Source organism: Macaca fascicularis, chromosome 1 (genome assembly GCF_037993035.2).
Source record: "Macaca fascicularis isolate 582-1 chromosome 1, T2T-MFA8v1.1".
Lineage (NCBI taxonomy): Eukaryota > Metazoa > Chordata > Mammalia > Primates > Cercopithecidae > Macaca > Macaca fascicularis.
Genome location: NC_088375.1, coordinates 24,978,150 through 25,000,712, shown reverse-complemented (window position 1 = coordinate 25,000,712; position 22,563 = coordinate 24,978,150). Strand labels below are relative to the sequence as shown.

At 37.8% G+C, this 22,563-nt stretch overlaps 1 protein-coding gene across 8 annotated transcripts in view; it reads right to left on the bottom strand.

Annotated features, from left to right (window-relative positions):
- Nucleotides 1–22,563, bottom strand: part of POU2F1 (POU class 2 homeobox 1) — a 195,989-nt gene that overhangs the window by 103,884 nt on the left and 69,542 nt on the right. For 2 of the 8 annotated variants that reach the window (XR_012418722.1, XM_065520567.1), the window contains exon 2: nucleotides 8,772–8,872. The exons of the other annotated variants lie outside the window; for them this stretch is intronic. The gene's annotated coding sequence lies outside the window, so the exon portion shown is untranslated. The remainder of the gene's footprint in view (nucleotides 1–8,771; nucleotides 8,873–22,563) is intronic. 8 annotated transcript variants of the gene reach the window in all.

Genomic DNA, 22,563 nt, shown 5'->3' with positions numbered 1-22,563 from the left:
GGTAATGTATAAGAAAAGAGGTTTAATTGGGTCAGGTTCTGCAGCCTGTATAGGAAGCATAGCAGCATCTGCTTTCGAGGAGACCTCAGGAGGCTTACAATCATGGTAGTAGGTGAAGGCAGGAGCAGGCATGCCATACGGCAAAAGCAGGAGCAAGAGAGACAGAGATTGGGGAGGGGGGTTGCCACACACTTTAAAATGACCAGATCCCATGAGAACTCACTATCAAGAAGACTGCACCAAGCTATGAGGGATCCACCCCCATAATCCAAACACTTCCCACTAGGCCCCACCTCCAACACTGGAGATACAAAGATGTTGTATAGCTGCACAAAAATATTTTCTTTCTTTACATCCTTTCTATGAGTTTTTTCTATTTAAAATATTTTTTTGTTAAAAACTAAGACTCAAACTAGACTAGGCCTACACAGGGCCAGAATCATCAAGACATCACCAAACGATAGGAACTTTTCAGTTCCATTATAAACTATGGTAGTCATTCTTTTAGGGTAGGTCTGCTGGAGGTAAATTTTCTTTCTTTTCCTTCACCTAACAATGTCTTGATTTCCCCTTCATTCCTGAAGGATATTTTTGCTAGATATAGATTTGGGGGAGTTTGAGCTCTCTCTCTACCTGAAAAATACTATGCCTTGGCCTCCTGGCCTCCATGGTTTCTGCTAAGAAATCCACTATCCCTGGAATTGTTTTTCCCATAGGTAAGATGTCATTTCTCTCTGTTTTCAAGATTTTTCCTTTGTCTCCAGTTTATGTAAGTTTTATTAAAAATGTGTCTTGGAGATTTTTTTTTTTTTTTTTTTGGTGAAAATTTTTTGCTTGAAATTTGCTCAGTTTCTTAAATCCATACGGGTATATGTCTTCTACCAAATTTGGGGAGTTTTCAGTGTTCTGAAAGTACTTTTCAGCCCCACCCTCTTTCTCCTCTTCTCCCAGTACTCAGATGAAAGTTAGAACTTTTGTTGTAGATCTTTTTGCTTTAGTCCTAATGGTCCCTGAGGGTCCATTGATTATTTGTTCTCTTTTCTCTTTCTTGTTCAGATTGGGTAATTTCTATTGTTCCATCTTCCAGTTCACTCTGTCTCCTCCATTCTGTTGTGAGCCTACACAGTGAGTTTTAGTAAAGATATTGTAGCTGTTCAAAAATTTCTATTTAGTTTTTCTTTATATTTTCTATTTACTGAGGCCTATTTCTTTACTCAGACTTCATATTTTTTTCATTTGTTTCAAGCATGTCCATAATTACTCACTGAAGCATTTTTATGACAGCTGCTTTAAAATCCTTGTCAGATAATCCTAACATCTCTGTCATCGTGGTAATTATGTCTATTGATTAGGCATTTTATATTAAACATTTTTATGTACATGGACATTTCTGCTTGGTAAACTATTCCTTTGTCACTTCAAAATTATCTTCCTTTATCTACCTCCCTCCCTTTTTTGGCCTCAGAATTTACTGTATAACAGCTCTTTTGTTTTTATACTATTTGACTGGTATAGCTCCATAGATTCATTAATCATCTTTTCTGTGTCATTTGGTTTTAGGTGTGTCACTTATGAAAAGAAATAGACAGGATTTTCATTTCATTTTTTAAAAATCCAATCTGAGTAGAAGTTTGTTTAACCCATTTACTACTTCCTTTGTGATTACTGAGATATTTGGCCTTTTCCCATCATGTCATTTTACAGTTTTTATTTACTTTAGCTGTTATTTGTTGTGGATCTCCCTTCCCCTTCTTTCCTGGTTTTTAATATCAAATGTAATTTCTTCATTCCTCTTTCTTCCCCTCTCTAACAGTTTAGAAGTTAAATATTCTTTTTATATTTGCTATTTATATTTTGCTAACAAATTCTAAAGTTAATCACTATCCCTAGACCATTCTAGTAAGAAAAAATCTGCACAGAAATCATCTTCATACATATAGTACTACTCCTTGAGTTTTTTGGAATTTATCTTATTTTCTGGCATTACTTGTTCATAAATAATGTTCTATGAAAAGAATTTAGAGCTGAGGCAAATGAGACCAGAATTGACTTAAAAACATTAAAAAGTCCTTATTGTTCTTCATAAATGATGGAATGTTTTCATATAATGAAAGCAATTCATTTTAAACTGATTATATGCCTTGAAATTAAAAATAATCAATGTTCAGAGCATCTCTAGTTAGCCAGCTAATTATCTTTAACACCTTAAATGTAACAGCTCCTAAGAGTAAGATTAAGATAATATAAAATGCCTAATTAAGCTTAATTTAAAAAAATCTCAAAGAATTTCCATCAACATGGAACTAATAGGGTTCCAAATTAAAAATAAATAAGAATAGAGGAAGCAAATTAACCAAAGGTGGTGTAGTAGAAGCGAATTTGTCCAATTTAATATTTGTCATTTAAAAAATGAACTTTTTTTCATAATTCAGTCCAAAAGTCATTAGATGGGGCTGAGCAAGGCAGGCATCCAAGCTTAGGAAAGTGAGCAGGGAGCAGCAACGAGGAGAATGGTTATATGGAGAGAGAAACTGTAGTAAGTATTTTAAGGATAATGAGAGTTAAGTGTACCACTGTTGGGGAAAGGAACTAAAACCTTAAACAGAGAAAAAACTAGAATCAACTCTACAATACCAAATTGGAATTAGAGGTTTTGGTATAAAGTCAATGGTTTTCAAAATATATAAATGCAGAAATAAACACAGCTTTAAGTAAAATACACACACATATACATATATTCTATTCTCTAGTTCTGTCCATGGAGTGCCTGGGGGCAATAATACCCCTACAGCAATAAGCATACTTGGCACCCACATCTTGATTTCTAAACGCTACTTTCTACCATTAATAAAACAGGGATTCTCAAAACAAAAACAAAAACAACAAAAAAACTATTAGTGGAAGTACTTTTAAAAACTATTGGAATATGTGAAAAAGATACAAGACCAGTTTGAAGGGATTCCCATTAGCCAAATTTTAGACAATCTGGACAAGAAAAAAAATGAGTGAATTATAACTATTACTTAAAGGAATTCAGGAGTCCATACAGATATAAATAAATATAGAGAAGAGAAAGCTTTTCCTTATAGTAGAATGCCAAATAATGTAGAACAATATAATTAGGAAATCAGTATTTGAAAACCATCACAGTAATTAGTTCAGTTAAAAAATAACAAAAGGCCAGGTACGGTGGTTCATGCCTGTAATCCCAGCTCTTTAGGAGGCCTAGGCAGACAGATTACTTGAGTGCAGGAGTTTGAGATCAGCCTGAACAACAGAGTGAGATCCTGTCTCTATAAAAAATTTAAAAGTCAGCCAGGTGCGGTGGCATGCACCTGTAGTCTCAGCTGCTCAAGAAGCTGAGGTGGGAGTATCTCTTAAGCCCAGGAGTTTGAAGCTTCAGTGAGCTATGATTATGCCACTGTACTTCAGCTTGGGTGACAGAGTGAGATCTGGGAGGAAGGAAGGGATGGAGAGAGGGAGGGAGGGAGGGAGAACCACTATTAAATCTAGTAAATGAAAACTTGGTGATGAAAATTTACAGTTTCCCCATAAAATAATTATTAATTACAAAGAGAAGCACAACTTTACAGAAGAGAAGACTGAAAAACATCACCTTAAGTGATCAAAGGTAACGCAATCAGTCAAAAAACAGGCCAGGTGCAGTGGCTCAGGCCAGTAATCCCAGCACTTTGGGAGGTCGAGGCAGGCGGATCACCTGAGGTTGGGAGTTCGAGACCAGCATCACCAATATAGTGAAACCCCATGTCTATTAAAAATAGAAAAATTAGCCGGGCATGGTGGTGTGCACCTGTAGTTCCAGCTACTCGGAAGGCTGAGACAGGAGAATTGCTTGAACCTGGGTGGCAGAGGCTGCAGTGAGCTGAGATCACGTCACTGCACTCCAGCCTGGATGACAGAGAAAGACTCTGTCAAAAAAAAAAAAAAAGAAACAAATAAAAATTTTGCACCACCTGAAAGGATGCAATAAGAATACAGCATCACTCTGTGACCCTCCTGCCAAACATGCATGGCATGATTTGAATCTAATCATGCGGAACCATCAGGTAAACCTAAATTCAAAAACACTCCACAAAATGTATTCTTCTAAAGTACCATGACCCTAGAAATCAAAAGGACTTACGGAACCATTCCAGATTGAACAACAGTAAAGAGATATGACAACTAAATCCAATGCACAGTCTTGGACTGGATTATTTTGGTGTAAGGGACATTTTGGGGACAAGTGGCAAAATGTGAACAGGGTCTACAGATTAGTCAATAGTAATCTGTCAGTGTTAATTTCCTGAGTTTTATGTTTGTATTGTTGCTATGAAGAAGAATGTCCTTATTTGTAGGAACACTAAAGTATTTGGGGGTGACAGAGCATCAAGTCAGTAACTTACTCTCAAAAGGTTCCAGGGATGAGTTATTTGCACTGTTCTTTCATTTTTTCAGTACTTCTGAAATTATTTTGAAATTTAAAAAAAAAAGCAAAGAAAGAAAAAGGTAGCAGATGAACAAATCACTATACAGTTTTTTTTGGTTATCCTAGTGTAGCTTTGACCTCTCCAACACTCAGAAATCCCTAATCACAAGATGTGTATTAACACTGGTAAAACCACAATTTTTACATAAATATGAAATGTACAGATATTCCACTGTCAGATTGCTCTTGCAACAATTTAAACAGTATTCTGATGGACATTTCAAGATATTGTGGAGGAGTCCACATTTTAAAGGTCTAATTTTATTAATGGAAGTTCAGACTTAAAGCCAGATCTAAGCACTGGGTTTTGAATAACTTTACATAGTTGGTGTCATCACTTATTATTTGAAGAAAAGGTTTGAAAACCATTACAACCCAAAATTCTATTAATATTTTAGAAACTTGGTTAATTTAAAATAAAATCTCCCCAGACATAATATTAGAAAATGAAATTTAAATGTGGTATTATAAATATATTGTCATGTTCTTTTAAAACTATCATTTTAGTGGCACTACAACGTGCTATGTCGAACTTTCCTACTTATGAGACACTATTTAAGAGAGGAAAGGACTTATATTGTTATGGATTGAACTGTGTCTTCCCCCAAAAGACGTTAAAGTCTACACCCTTTGTACCTGTAAATACGACTTTAGTGAGAAATAGGCCTTTGCAAATATTAAGATCTGGTCAGTAGGACTGGCCCTAATCCAGTATGACTACTGTCCTTATATAAAGGGGAAATTTGAACAGAGACAGACATAGAACAAATGAAGACAAGAGAGGGATGGAACAGATTCTGCTTCACAACCCTCAGAAAGAACCAAACCTACTAATACTTTATTCTAGACTTCTAGCCTCCAGAACTGAGAGACAATAAATTTCTGTTGTTTGTAGTACCCTGTTATGGCATTACTAAAAACCTAATCTAACATCTGAACCTTCATTTTCTCATTTGAAAAATGGGAATAATTATGCTGTCTCCCAAGGTTATCCTTAAAATTAAGATAATATGTTTTGAAACTAATCAGGAATTAGAAAAATAACGGTATTATATCTTGATAAATATTTAATAAATACAACTGTCAAACATTTTCTCCTAGTACAAGAAAAAAATTTAAGTGATGCTTTTGAGTATTTCCATGCTTTTTTTTTTTTTTTTTTTTTTTTTTTTTTTTTTTTTTTTGAGACAGAGTCTCGCTTAGTCGCCCAGGCTGGAGTGCAATGGCGCGATCTCGGCTCACTGCAAGCTCCGCCTCCCGGGTTCACGCCATTCTCCTGCCTCAGCCTCCCGAGTAGCTGGGACTACAGATGCCCGCCACCTCGCCCGGCTAATTTTTTGCATTTTTAGTAGAGACGGGGTTTCACCGTGTTAGCCAGGATGGTCTCCATCTCCTGACCTCGTGATCCGCCCGCCTCGGCCTCCCAAAGTGCTGGGATTACAGGCGTGAGCCACCGCGCCCGGCATATTTCCATGCTTTTTAACTGACTTTCAATCCACAGGCCAGAAAATCATCTTTACTGTACACAGTTAAGAATAAAGTCTTAATAGTGTTAGGACTATCTCAACACGTCTGAAGTACTAGAGGTTTTCTTTTTCTTCTTTTTGTCCTCATGTTTTAATCCTCAAATAACATTTGAAGTATAAATGTTGTCTTCTGAAAACTTAAGAAAGAAGCACCTCTGGCCAGGTGAACACTATACAGCAATCCCAGGCAGTTATGATTCAGAGACTGGAAACAATCGACTGTATCTGGTGCTGCCAAAAGCAGATGAAGAAAGAATGTGGAGGGTTAACAAGTTGACCGTTCAAACAAAAAAGGAGGGAATAATTCCATGCACAACGCTTTTCTTCTTTTTGCCCTACTTCCTATACTTCTACATTTCTATGTATACTAAAAATAAAAGAATACATGTGAGCATGTCTAGCATACGCCCAACAGAGTAGGAATTCCAGGAACTGTTAGTTGCTCCAGCCCTGCCCCACCCTTCTGCCCTTCTCCTCACAGGATGAGTGGTAGAAGTGTTCTTAGGGTAATCAATTTTGTAATCTTTCCATAATGACAGATAATCTCAATAAATTTCACATCATCTTTACAAGCTTTAGATGAAAGAGTTTTGCTAAAAAGTAATATCAAAGTACTATCTGTCAATGCTTCTCACCTTGTATAAAGCCCTAAATATGACTGCCCAAAACAGAAAGGCACTAGGCAATCAAATGCACCTTATTTCTCATTTTGAATAGCATAGGTTAAAATGCATGTAAGTAAAAATTATTTGCTATAAGATCTCCACACCTTACCAGGAATAAACTGTTACATGACATAAGCTATTAAAAGAGATATTTTAAATATCACATTCAGCTGGGTGCAGTGGCGCATCCCTGCACTTTGAGAGGCCGAGGCGGACAGACTGCCTGAGCTCAGGAGTTTGAGACCAGCCTGGGCAACATGGCACAAACCCGTCTCTATAAAACAAACAAACAAACAAACAAATTAGCTAGGCATGGTGGTGTATGCCTGTAATACCAGCTACTCAGGAGGCTGAGGTGGGAGGATCACGTGAGCCTGGGAGGCGGAGGCTGCAGTGAGTGGAGATCTCACCACTGCACTCCAGCCTGGGCAACAGAGAGAGATCCCGTTTAAATATATATATATATATATATATATATAGAGCCTACATTCTCTGTGTCCCCACCCTCTTCGGGCCAGCCAGGTGGCGGTAGTAACTTAATGAAAGATTCCTGAGGAAAGGTGAACCTCAGGGAATGAGGACAGGTTTTAAAGCAAAGATTCTCCTGGTTTTGGCAAACTCAGACATTCTGGCTATTTTACTAAGAAGAAATTTTCTCTATACTTTTCATCACTACAGTTTCATTCATGATAATAAGCCTTTATTTACCCCCAGGCCAGTCAGATGTGAAATGTTATATTAATTTCTGAATAATACTCTTCTATAACATCAATTTTTTTTCATTAAAGGTGTCAGCTAATTTTGAAAAGTGTTTTTAAAATGTCTTGCAAAAATAAATTATTGCTTATCAACCATAAAAAGTGAAAACATGAGATGAATGTTCAGTAACACAAAATATCCCTTTGGACTTGTCCAAATTCGTTTACTTGAACTTCAACATAGTTTATGATATACAAATATTTCATAACATTTTTAAAGTGGGATAAGATTCTTATCTTTGAATTACATTATAAAAATTGTATGATTCCCTTTGTTAAAATCATTACAGAGGAATATATGGTTTCTCAACACTACCTCATCTCTCTCTAAAATGTTGAAATTTTTGTATAGGTCAATTAAGAGAGGAAATGACTCCATAATCAGTGTTAGTTAACATGAGATGGGTTGAATTTGTGATCACACAAATATTAATTTAAAAAATAAGCAGGCTAAACAGTTTAGTAACGTGCTTTGAAATAACACAGAACTAGGTTTAAACTCCAGTTCTAGCATATTGAGCTATATGACTGCCTTTCTGAGCCTCAGTTTTTTCATCTGTAAAACGGACAATACTCTCAAGAGTTCTTCGTAGGCTTAAATAAAATAATACATATGAAAGTTTCAAAGGCATATACCAGTTAATTAATGGCTGTTAATATTGTTAATAGTAACACTGTAAGCTATACCAAAAGAAAAATCCATGTGAAACATCACTATGGTTTGTTTATTGTCTTAGGCATGTACATTTACACTTAAAGTACTTAAAAACAAAAATATGAAAAAGGCACTAGTCTAGGAGTCAGATGTAGATTCTGAACTGGAGTCTATCTCAGTTCTACACTAGCGAGCTGAACTTCTTTCACAAGTTACTTCTTTAATCTTCACGTAGGTAATTTGTAAAATGGTAAAATGTAGATTATATATTCTCATTACTACATTAATTTTATAAAACTATTATTTACAAAGTGCTTCTATTCAACTACCATACAGGGATTAATGCTAATGATATACTGTCACAGAATAAAGATGATATGAAAAATCTATTTATATACCCTATTTCCACTGATTTCACAACTTTTTCAAAACAGACCAGTGTCTAAGAACTAGGGCCAATCCTAAACTATTTTCCATTGCTGGCTGGGTCACAGGCATCCCAAGCATCACTCCTTCACATCAATAAATATCAAACAAATTTCAGAGTGAAAAATAAAAATATATATATATGACAAGTCATTTTAATAGTCATTCCACAAAATTAAAGGCAATCATCATAACACCTGGATTTATCAGATGCTACTAAATTAATAGCTTTATTTAGCAGAAAATATTTACCAGGTATAGAAAGACTGCATTCTTTCTTTGAACTGATTCACTGAAAACTGAGAGTAGTTTGGTAATTAAAAAGGCAGGAAAGCTCTTCTTACTTTTCCAGTCTATGAACACAAAAAGAGAAAAAGGCAAAACTGAGTAAGCTGTATAAAATAACCTAACACTTAAAGAGAGAACAATTACACACAGTGGGGGACACTGGACTATCCATCGGGGCACATTTAGATTAGCTGCTTTAGGCAGGCACCTTTCGTGCCTATTTCCTCACCTGCAAAGCAGAAATAACTAGTACCTGCCCTTACTAAAGGAACATGGAGATAAATCAGAAAGTTCTTTGAACATATGTCGTATGGTGCTATTCTTTCATGAAGCTGGATAAAACAGTCTACTCAGGTTTTTTTTAAGGGTGCATTTCACTAACACACACACAAAAAAACCTGATCTCCAAATCTGACATTAACCTCCCCTTAATATACAATACAAGTTATCTACTGGCTTTATATATATACATAGATAGATGATATCGATAGCAACAGATCCATACAGGTTGCTATGGATGTAAAGTATTCTGAAAAAAGATATAAGATTATATTTTGTATTTAGAAAATGAGAAAGACCAAAACTTGGTGTACACAGGTGTGAAAATTCACTATCACTCGTTGACCATCCCCCTCTTTGTCATGAGGCCTCAGAATCCTGATCGACAGAATTCAAACAACCTAAATCAATAAAGAAGAAATGGTACACACTATGACTCTTATTTACCATATACTTGTACTATTATGGCTATTTTTGATTTAACATAATTAGTATAACTGGTATAAGTCAGTGTAACTGACTGAGTAGTATAACTAATTAATGAAAACTATGTAAGTTGTATATATCCATATTCAGTGCTCATATAACTGGCCCACATAACTTTTTTCTATACATTCAGTGATGTTCCTATTTCATGAATCTGAACTAACAGCTGAGATGCAATGGTACAAACAAAATCAAATGCAGTTCAAAGTGTCTTCTTAAAAAGGAGTCGTTGGCCAGGCATGGTGGCTCACGCCTATAATCCCAGCACTTTGGGAGGCCAAGGCGGGCGGATCAAACGGTCAGGAGATCGAGACCATCCTAGCCAACATGGTGAAACCCCGTCTCTACTAAAGACACAAAACTTGGCCAGGCGTGGTGGTGCGTGCCTGTAATCTCAGCTACTCAGGAGGCTAAGGCAGAAGAATCGCTTGAAGCAGGGTGTCAGAGCAGAGACTCAACAGTGGGCAGAGATCCCGCCACTGCACTCCAATCTGGTGACAGAGTGAGACTCTGTCTCAAACAAAAAGAAAAAAAAATTAGCTAGGTGTGGTGGCGTGTGCCTGTAATCCCAGCTACTCAGGAGGCTGAGGCAAGAGAATCTCTTGAACCCAGGAGGCGGAGTTTGCAGAGAGCTGAGATCATGCCACTGCCCTTCAGTCTGCCTGGGTGACACAGCAAGACTCCGTCCCAGGGGTAGGGGTGGCGGTGGGGTTGGGGGTGGGGGGAAGGAGTTGTTTTTGGACGTGAAGGGGAGCATAGTGGCTCATACTACTTAAAATCAGAGATCAACATAAAATTCTACCATAGCTAACAGTGGTCAAATCCTTATTAAGACATTTTATTACATAATACAAATGAAAATAAATTAAATTCTTTCCTCTTAAAAATTTTTGATCTGTCCATACTTTAAGTTCTTTAAGAGAATGAAAAAAAAAATTAAAATTACAAGAAGAAATACCTAAAACAAAAAGCACACAAAACCAAAAAATACCGTAATAGCAAAAAATTGAGAGAAATGAATACACAAAACAAATTTTTAACACGTCCACCAAACCCTCCCAACCAGGAACTGTAAGGAATAAGAAAAACCTACCCACCCTTCCAATATGATGGTTACAAACTAACAAGCTCTTTCTTGCTGTCCACTGGCACATCTTGAGACCTTTTATTCTTTTGAAATGTTCCCTAACTTAAACTGGATGCAAATAAACCAGGTGTGGTCCTCACAACAGTAATCCTGCTAGTCCCTACTGAGTTTCCATAGCAACATGCACAGCTGGCAATGGCAAAGAGGTTGTACTGGCTTCAGATTGGTTTTAGAAGTTTCAATACTCATTTGGTGAAATAATAATTGTTATCTCAGTTAAGAACAATTTTTTTTAAAACTCTATCTTTGCTTGAAATGTTAAACAAAATAAAGCAAGGTATTTTCTGCTAGTACAAAAGTGGCTTTCAGCCCAACAGCAATAACTAATGTGTCTGTGAAAAGTTACAAAATGCCAATCACCAAGTGATAACCATTCTTTGACCAAAGAAATACAAAATTTTAAGTGAATATTCCCTGTGGGTCACCTAATGTAATAAGTAACATTCAGAGAGAGAGAGAACCAATATAAAGTTTAATCTAAACACTAGTAAATACTATGCATCTTTTCCTTAAATAAATTTAATATTACAGTTCCTTGGTTTCATTAAAATTAAGAGTTTTTATGGCCGGGCACGGTGGGTCACACCTGTAATCTCAGCACTTTGGGAGGCCAAGGCAGGCGGACCACCTGAGGTCACGAGTTCGAGACCAGCCTGGCCAACATGGTGAAACCCTGCCTCTACTAAAATACAATAATTAGCCGGGTGTGGTGGCATGCACCTGTAATCCCAGCTACTCAGGAGGCTGAGGTAGGAGAACTGCCTGAACCAGGGAGTTGGAGGTTGCAGTGAGCCGAGATCATGCCACTGCACTCCAGCCTGGGCAACAGAGCTAGACTCCACCTCCAAAAAAATAAAAAATAAAAATAAGGGGCCAGGCGGGGTGGCTCATGCCTGTAATCCCAGCACTTTGGGAGGCCGAGGTGGACGGATCACGAGGTCGAGATCGAGACCATCCTGGCCAACATGATGAAACTTTGTCTCCACTAAAAATACAAAAATTAGGTGGGCATGGTGGCGTGCACCTGTAGTCCCTGCTACTTGGGAGGCCGAGGCAGGAGAATAGCTTGAACTCGGGAGGTGGAGGTTGTAGTGAGCTGAGATCACGCCACTGCACTCTGGCCTGGCGACAGAGCAAGATTCCATCTCAAAAAAATAAAAATAAATAAAAAAGAAGAGTTTTCACAATGGCAATTCTTTTTGTAAATTTTTATTTTTTATTTTAGATTCAGAGGGTACATGTGCAGGTTTGCTACCTTGATATATTGCGTGATACTGAGGTTTTGGCTTCTATTGAACCGATAACCCAAACAGTGAATACAGTACCTGATCTGTAATTTTTTAACCCTTGCTCCCCTTCCTCCTGACCCTTTTGGAGTCCCCAGTGTCTGCTGTTCCCATCTTTATATCCATGTGGTACCTACCCCATGTTTAGCTCCCACTTACAAGTAAGAAAATGTGGTATTTTGGTTTCTGTTTCTGCAATAACTCACTTAGGGTAATAGCCTCCAGCTGTATCCATGTTGCTGCAAAAGGACATGGTTTTGTTCTTTTTTATGGTTGTGTAGTATTCCATAGTATCTGTGTACCACACTTTCTTTATTCATCATTAATGGGCACCTTGATTGATACCATGGCTTTGCTATTGTCAACAGTGCACAGTAGCTATTCTTAAAGGGCAGTCCCCAGAAAAGTATCATCAGCATCACCTGGAAACTGATTAGAAATGCACTTTTTTGGCCCCTACCCCACATCTACTAAATCAGTACCTCTGGAGGTGGGGGGGCCCAATAATCCGGGTTTTAACAAAACCCCTAGAAGACTCTGAACCACTGACTTACAGTGTCAAACTTCAGAGGAGACAAATACGAAATAGAAAATGCAATGCTTTATCCCACTCTTTGGAACTAGGTGAGGAACTAGGTGAGGAACAGTAGCAAAATAAAATGCAAAAAAACTCTAGTCTCCTGAATTGAGTCTGTTGGCTAATATCTCACTGTCTAAAAGATATGCAGAGATAAACAGTAGGTCAGTGCGTCTATCATTCCTACACATGCAAAGCACCAAGGGAAAATCAACTGTTTGTTTACAATCACTCAAAGGTCCGTGCACATAGAACATTCAATCCACTACCATTCATAATGTATTACTAATCACAGTCAATCTCCAATCACTGATGTCTTCTCACACAGGGCAGCAAACCTAATCATTTATTCCTTTTAAGAGAATATTTTTTTCAACATATTAAATATGTAAAGACGAGTATGAAGGTTGAGTCATAAATTTTAACAACACTTACTACTTGTAAGTTTTTTTTTAAAAAATACAAGGATGCAGTTCTTCCTTAGTATCTAACCATACTGCCTTCATATACTACAAGATACACCTTTCATTTTATCCTTTAACCTCAGTATATCCAATCACAACTCCTTCCATATTTCTTGTCTTTCCATAATTTTTTTTTTTTTTTTTGAGATGGCGTTTTGCTCTTGTTGCCCAGGCTGGAGTGCAATGGCAGGATCTTGGCTCACCGCAACCTCCGCCTCCCGGGTTCAAGTGATTCTCCTGCCTCAGCCTCCCAAGAAGCTGGGATTACAAGCACCCGCCACCACACCCAGCTAATTTTGTATTTTTAGTAGAGACAGGGTTTCTCCATGTAGGTCAGGCTGGTCTCAAACTCCCGACCTCAGGTGATCTGCCCGCCACAGCTTCCCAAAGTGCTGGGATTACAGGAATGAGCCACCGCATCCGGCCTTCTTTCCATAATTCTAATGGGCAGCACTTCAAAGAAACTGCTAAGCTAGTGACATTAAAGTGACCACAGACACACAGATTTAATGAAGAAAAGCCACTGGGTAAATCGAACATGCCATATGCTATTAAAATTGATGAATTCAAGCACATTTGAATAGTTTTTTGATGCTGATAATTAAAAATAAATTACTAAATGCCATCAGTATTACGCCCCCAAAACATGGACTTTTAAAGTTATATTTTGAATGAATCTCAAGACCAGCCACAATTTAAAAAAACAAAATACAAACCACCCCAGGAAATTCAAAGAGAAGTGTTTGTTTACTTATTCCCAGGATTTATTTTGTAATCTATTTTACGATAAGAAATATGATGAAATTTACTCAAAGGTCAGATTCTTGACTTTACATACAGGGCAGGAAACAGAAAAAAATTTACATTTAACTTGTCTTCTTCTGCTTGCTATTATTTTAAATTAGAGAATGCTTGTATCATAGATACATTTTTACTTAAATGTTCAAGGAACATTTTTGGTTAAAGAATAAATTCAAGTCTCTATTTCTTTTTTTTTTTTTTTTTTTTTTTTTTTGAGACGGAGTCTCGCTCTGTCGCCCAGGCTGGAGTGCAGTGGCGCAATCTCGGCTCACTGCAAGCCCCGCCTCCCGGGTTCACGCCATTCTCCTGCCTCAGCCTCCCGAGTAGCTGGGACTACAGGCGCCCACAACCGCGCCCGGCTAATTTTTTTTGTATTTTTAGTAGAGACGGGGTTTCACCGTGGTCTCGATCTCCTGACCTTGTGATCCGCCCGCCTCGGCCTCCCAAAGTGCTGGGATTACAGGCGTGAGCCACCGCGCCCGGCCTCAAGTCTCTATTTCTAACTTTAATGTGTTTCTAGCATTTACGCTAGTCTTGTGGAAAAAGAAGTGCAAAAGAAAAAAAATCCTGGATTCATCATTATTGTGTTATTCCATATCAAAGGAGCAATATGGAATAAAACAGGAAATTGATTCACAGGCTCCTCGTTCTTGCTCTATTTGTGTTTTTGTTGTTGTTGGGTTTTTTTTGGAGATGGAGTTTCGCTCTTGTTGCCCAGGCTGGAGTGCAATGGTGCAATCTCAGCTCATTGCAACCTCCGCCTCCCAGGTTCAAGCAATTCTCCTGCCTCAGCCTCCCAAGTAGTTGGGATTCCAGGCTTGTGCCACCACGCCCAGATAATTTGGTATTTTTTTTAGTAGAGACGGGGTTTCACCACATTGGTCAGGCTGGTCTCGAACTCCTGACCTCAAGTGATCCCAAAGTGTTGGGATCCCAAAGTGTTGGGATTACAGGCGTGAGCCACCACGCCTGGCCTCTTGCTCTACTGGTTAAACATTAGTGTTCCTTAGGGTCCATCCTCAGCCCACTTCTCATTACACCAGTGATTGCCAAAGTATTTTCTTCTTGCCACTAGTGGGATAGAGCTGATTCAAAATTGTTGCTTCTGTTGGTTGGGATATTTGACTAAGGGCTTACATAGTAGTAGCACATGGTAGTTGCCATTCCAACTCTCTCTAGCTGAGTAACAGCAAAGACAAGGAAAAGCCCTCAATGATTAATCCCATCCCGCCAGCTAATGGCTTGCTCAGAAGTGAACTGTATTTCAAATTTTTACTCAATTCTGGCCAGCGAAATCAAGGACAGAGCTCCTGAACCTTTCTGATATAGTCTTACTTTTAATAGAGAATACTGAGACCACTCTCTTTTCTCTAGACATTATTAACAAGGAAGCATACTTCCCTGGCTGCTGCTGGCAGTTATTTTGCAACCTTGAGGGTAAAGCAAAACACAGAAGATCAGAGTCCAAACACAGTCCTGTCCTATTGTCCTTGAAGCTTCTGGTTTCTCAATCACATTAGCCACACAAACTCCTTTGTATTTCAGCCAGTTCCAACTGCCTGAAGCTGAAAGCAAACTACCAATAACAAATACATTAAATTATTAAGAGTTATTAATTTGGTGTTCATAAGTTAAAATTAGAGTTACCAGAGTTTACTAAGGATTATTTTAGTATTCTGCGAAGACGTAGCTGCCACATACTCTGCCAAAACTCTGCAAAACTCCTGTTGTATATGCACACTATGAACAAGTTGGAATTTCCAAAATTTGATCTGGTTATTAGTGCAAAATCAATATTAAATTATGGTTTTTAATTTCAACCATTCTTTCCTGTCTTGCACATCAACTTAGTTATCTTAGTTATATAAGTATATTTGCACCACCATTTCTGGCCTATAATTTTTAAAAAAGCAGTCGCCACATACAGCATATAAACATATATAGCATATTTGCACCATTTCCAGCCTATACTTTTAAAAATCAGCCTTCATGATACAAGTTTTTAAAGTGCAAACAGTCCCCGTATTTCACACTACAGTGCTTTACATATAATTGGAAATATGCTGGATGGTTACAGGCATGATCCCACTTTTACATATACCTATGGACATATATATGAATACAGGAAAAAGGACTTGTAGTTTCACACTAAATATTAATATTTACCATATACATTTCTATTTCTTGTTTCAATCTTTTTAATGGACACCAAGTTTTTGTAAATTTATTTTTATTAAAATAATTTTAGCTGAATTCTTTACTTTCCTAATATATTTGGTTAGGTCCCCAGAATCTGACCAAACATTTTTCCTTTATTACCCAAATCTGTGTAAATAATGGAGTGTAATGCTGTGCAATCAGTTTTTATTATTTTATTACAAAGAACCACTCAAAAGAAGTTTTTCTGCTTCAGATAACGAAGAGCTAAGATGAACCAGAGTCCTAAAAATAGGTCCAACAAAGAATATGATGAAGATTAAAAACAAGAAAGAACCACTTTGGCAGGAATTACAATATTGATATTAAATATAAAGACGTGTTACAATATGAGAAATTTCTAAGTTCTGTGATGAAGATGAAATAGACAAATATGAATGAAGATTTTTCAAATACAAAGCTCAGGCTGCTTAGAAGTAACATAAAACTGGATTCATTCTGACCATCTCTCCATTTGGCCTGAGTTTAGCTCTCGTTTTACCTGAATGCAAAAGGATCAATGGATGAACCCCAAAATGCTGCCCTTACTACTCTGAGTCTCCACCAATAATCTATTTCTGTCAGTAGGGTAAATTCTTTGTCCAACTCACGACTTAACTGTACAGAAACTAAAAAAAGAAAGTTTTCTACTTGTAATGCTTTTTAGACGAAATAAAAATTTTAAAGATTTTTAAATATTATAGCAGTTACTATACACCCTCCCTTTCTGAATTAAAAACAGCAGCTCCATAACACATCTATTCATAGACTCTTACTTTTTTTCATGTTCAAAGTCACTCATCCTGCAATTACAACAAAAAATCTGCAACGAACCTTAAGAGGTTCCCTCTTCTCCCTGGTATAGAAGAGTGCCTTCTATGGCCCATTCACTTTACACTGGTTGTAACACCAAGCAACCAATTTAGTAGGACATTAAGATAAATCTTTTATTACAATTTAGCCTCGGAATCATGTTCATGGCTCCACAAAAATAACGCTAAAATTTCTTTTAAATTTTCAGTAGCTTTGGGGGTACAAGTGGTTTTTGGTGACATGAATGAATTATATAGTGGTGAATTCTGAGATTTTAATGCACCTGTCATCTGAATAGTGTATGTTCTAACCATTACGTAGTTTCTCATCCGGCACTCTCTTGCCACTTGTCTATTATATCACTGTATACACTTGCATATTCATAGCTTAGCTCCCACTTATAAGTGAGAACATATGGTATTTAGTTTTCCATTCCTGAGTTACTTCACTTAGAATAATGGCCTCCAGCTCCAACCAGGTTGCTGCAAAAGACATTATTTTGTTCCTTTTTATGGCTAAGTAGTATTCCACGGTGAATACATATCACATTTTCTTTATCCACACATTAGTCAATGGGCAGTCAGACTGGTTCCATACCTCTACAACTGTGAATTGGGCTGCAATAAACATACATGTGTATAAGTGTCTTTTTCATATAGTGATTTCTTTTCCTTTGAGTAGATACCCTGTAGGGGGAGTGTTGGACAGAATGGTATTTCTACTGTTTTTTGTTTTTTTTTTTGAGATGGAGTCTTGCTCTGTCACCCAGGCTGAAGTGCAGTGGTGTGATCTAGGCTCACTGCAACCTCCGCCTCCCAGGTTCAAGGCCTCAGCCTCCCGAGTAGCTGGGATTAGGCACCCTCTACCACACCCGGCTAATTTTTGTATTTTTAGTAGAGATGGGGTTTCACCATGTTGGCAAGGGTGGTCTCAAACTCCTGACCTCAAGTGATCTGCCTGCCTCACCCTCCCAAAGTGCTGGGATTACAGGTGTGAGCACCTTGCACAGCCTTCTACTGTTAGTTCTTTAAGGAGTCTCCACACTATTTTTCATAGAGCTTGTACTAATTTACATTACCACCAGCAGTGTATAAGCATTCCCCTTTCACCAGATCTGGCCATTCTTATAGTAATAAAGTGGTATCTCATTGTGGTTTTAATTTGCATTTCCCTGATGACTTATGATTCCAAGCACTTCTTCATGTTTGTCGACCACTTGTATATCTTCTTTTGCAAAATGTCTACTCCTGTCATTTGCTCACTTTTTGATGGAATTATTTGTGTTTTTTTCCTGCTTGTTTGAGTTCCTTATAGATTGTGGATACTAGTCCTTTGTCAGATGTATAGTTTGCAAATATTTTCTCCCATTTTGTGGGTTGTCTGTGTACTCGGATGATTTTTTTTTTGCTGTGCAGAAGGTTTTTGATTCCATCAGGTCCCATTTATTTATGTTTTTTGTTGCATTTGCCTCTGGGGTTTTAGTCATGAATTCTTTTTTTTTTTTTTTTGAGACAGATTCTCACTCTGTCGCCCAGGCTGGAGTGCAGTGGCATGATGTCAGCTCACTGCAAGCTCCACCTCCTGGGTTCACGCCATCCTCCTGCCTCAGCCTCCCGAGTAGCTGGGACTACAGGCACCTGCCACCACGCCTGGCTAATTTTTTTTTTTTTTTTTTTTTTTGCACTTTTAGTAGAAACAGGGTTTCACCTTGTTAGCCAGGACGGTCTTGATCTCCTGACCTCGTGATCCACCCACCTCGGCCTCCCAAAGTGCTGGGATTACAGGCGTGAGCCACCGTAGTAATGAATTCTTTGCCTAGGCCAATGTCAGAAGAGGTTTTCCAAGGTTATCTTCTATTTCCAGTTTTGGGTCTTAGATTTAAGTCTTTGATCCATCTTGAGTTGACTTTTGTATAAGGTGAGAGATAGGAATCCAGTTTCATACTTCTTCATGTGGCTAGCCAGTTTTCCCAGCACCATTTATTAAATAGGGTATCCTTTCCTAAGTTACTTTTTTGTATGCTTTATTGAAGATCAGGTTGGTTGTAAATATTTGGCTTTATTTCTGAGTTCTCTGTCCTGTTCCATTGTCTACATGCCAACTTCTATACCAGTACCATGTTGCTTTGGTAACTACAGCCTTGTAGTATAACTGGAAATCCAGTAATGTGATGCCTCCAGATTTGTTCTTTTTGCTTACAATTACCTTTGGCTATCTGAGCTCTTTTTTGGTTCCATATGAATTTTAGGATTTTTTTCTAATTCTGTAAAAAAATGATGTTGGTAGTTTGATAGCAACTGAATTGAATCTGTAGACTGGCACAATATCGATTCTTCCAATCCATGAGCATGGGTTGTGTTTCTATTTGTCTGTGTTATCCGTGACTTCTTTCAACAGTGTTTTGTAGTTCTCCTTATAGAGATCTTTCACCTCCTTTGAGTAAGTATATTCCTAGGTATTTTATATTTTATTGCAACTGTTGTAAAGGGGATTGAGTTCTTGATTTGATTCTTGGCTTGGTCATTGGTGTACAGCAGGGCTACGGATTTGTAAACATTGACTTTGTAACCTGAGACTTTACTGAATTTGTTTCTCGAATCTAAGAGTCTTCAGGGTTTTCTAGGCATATAATCATGATAGTCTACTTCCTCTTTTCCAATTTGGATGCCGTTTATTTCTTTCTCTTGTCTGACTGCTCTGGCTAGGACTTCCAGGACTATGTTAAATAGAAGGGGTAAAAGTGGGCATTGCTGTCTTGTTCCAGTTCTCAGGGGGAATGTTTTCAACTTTTTCCCATTCAGTATGATGTTGGCTATGGGTTTGTCAGATATGGTTTTACTAATTTAAGGTAAAAGTCCCTTCTACACCTAGTTTGTTGAGGGTTTTTATCATAAAGCAATGCTGGATTTTATCAAATGCTTTTTCTTTGTCTACTGAGATGGTCATATGGTTTTTGTTTTTAATTCTGTTTATGTGATGTATCACATTTATTGACTTGTGTATGTTAAATCATCCCTGGATCCCTGGGATGAGACCTACTTGACCATGGTGGATTGTCTCTTTTAGGTCCCGCTGGATTCAGTTAGCTAGTGTTTTCTTGAGGTTTTCTGAATCTATGTTCATCAGGGATACTGGTCTGTAGTTTTCTTTTACATTTTTATTTATTTATTTATTACTTCAGTTTTTTGTCTAATGTCCTTTCCTGGTTTTGGTATCAGAGTGATACTGGCTTCACAGAATGATTTAGGGAGGATTCCCTCTTTCTCAGTCTTTTGGAATTGGTACCAATTCTTCTTTACTGTTTGGTAGAATTCAGCTGTGAATCCATGTGGTCCTGGACTTTTTTTGTTGGCAAGTTTTGTTGTTGCTGTTTTTTTTTTTTTTTTTTTTAACTGATTCAATCTTGCTGCTTATCAGTCTGTTCAGGGTTTAATGATGGTGGAAATTTCTAAAGGTTTGCTTAGTGCTCTGCAGAGTAAACCTGGTGTTCAACAACAACAATATTCAAAATGGGAAGTGCAGATAAAAATTCCAAGCAACAATGAATGGTTTTCTATTATTAAAAATTGCATCAATAAGTAGGGTAAATTTTAGCTAAATCAAACCAAGATCCTATCTTGAATTTGTATACCAGCATTTCTGTCATTTCTCCTCCTTACTTATATAACAGATGTCATAATAGAGACAAAAAAGATGGCAACAGAAAACCAAGTCAAAAAAGCATTATCAACTTTATTTGAAGACTCAACAGCTCTTCCCCCGCCTCGCCCAGTCTCAAAGCACTGAGACAAAGTAATATAAATATTTGTGTATACACACACACACACACACACTCTCACACACGCACATTTTTCTAACATGAATTTGAAAGAAAACAAGTCAAGACAGCACAACAGCCATGCCAGATCTCAGGAGCCTCAAGCCAGCAGCACTCCTACAGTACAGGGTAGCCAGAATTCATTTTGCTACTAGGGAGAAAAGAGAGCACCTACAGTGTTGATACTCAAATAATCTTTCCCTGCCTCAGACTGTTTAGGAGGCTAACGGAGGCTATTAAAATTCTCTTTGCTAAGCTTTAATACGCTAGTAAATAGATATTATTTTCATATTGGAAAAACTTCAACAATATGCTAACATACTATAAAAGCAAATGTTATACTTAATGTGAGAAAAGCACCTAGCACCTCCTCCCACTCTGAAAAATTAAAACCTTAAAAAAATGTGTTTTTCCTTTATTATAGACTATTCCTTAGAATCTCCTTTAACTTAAGAGAACATCAGCATCCAGACATTTTACCATAGTATCTGGATCCCTTCTTACAAATAGATCACTTGTTTGTATTAAAATAATCCCAATACTAAGAGAAAAATTAGGTTACAGGCCACAAAAGAAAATAAAAGTGGAACAATTAATCATAACAAATAATCAGCTGTGCAAACCACCACTGAACCTTTCCCAGGGTTTTTCCTTATCACTTCACAAAAATAGCTTAAGCACCGCTGACCTGTATCATTAGATTTGGAATCAAATCTAACATAAAAGGCAACCTTTATCTCTTCTGGTTCTTGCAAATAGCAGAGGATAAAAATCACAGAGTTTTAGAGTAGAGAGAAATGTTAGCAATTATCAATCCAATGCTTTCATTGTATAAATAAGGAAATGATGTGCAAGGTTGCATGATTCATTTAAGGACACTGAATGAATACCAAAGCTGAAACTCAGACCCATTTTCTGATTCTTAGTCAGATGAGTGTTCTTCACACTGGCCCCTCTCCTTCAGAAATGCCTATTTTCCAACAATTTTATAAAATGATTTTTTTTTTTTCCCTGACAGGTTCTCACTCTTTCACCCAGGCTGGGTGCAGTGGTGCAACTGTAACTCACTGCAGCCTTGCACTCCTGGGCTCAAGCAATCCTCCTGCCTCAGTCTCCCCAGTAGCTAGAATTACAGGCACATGCCAACCACATCCAGCTGGTTTTAAAATTTTTCTTTTGTAGCGATGAGGTCTGGCTATGTTCACGAGCCTGGTTTTGAACCCTTGGCCTCAAGTGATCCTCCCGCCTTCGCTTCCCAGTGTTGGGATTACAGGCGTGGACCCCTGCTCCCGGCCAAAATGACTTTTTAAAAAGTCATCAATGTTTTGCCAATCTTTTAAAGTATACTGATTGTGAGTAACTCCTCTCAAAGACAATTTCATAAAATGTTCACACATTCATTCACTCGACAAATAATTCTGAGAGATTACTATGCATAGGGCACACTGTACTCTGTTCCATGGGGTCAGAAAGATGAAACAGACACGATTCTGACTGACCTTGAGACGCTTCAGTTGGATGGATGACAAGTTAGGACAGACATATAGAATCTGTAATTTGAGCAAAAGCTAAGAAATGCTTTTACTAAATTTTGATAAAAGGGTATAATCATATGCATATCTTGACACAAAAGAGAACATGTGGTTTTCGTGTTGCACTTTTTTTTGAGACAGGGCCTTGCTCTGTCACCCAGGCTGAAGTGCAGTGGCATGACCACACTGCTCACTGCAGGCTCAAACTCCTGGGTTCAATCAATCCTCCCACCTCAGCCTCCCGAGTACATGGGACTATAGGCACACACCACCACCACCACCACACTGGGCTAATTTTTGTATTTTTTTGTAGAGACAGGGTTTTGCCATGTTGCCCTGGCTGGTCTCAAACTCCAGA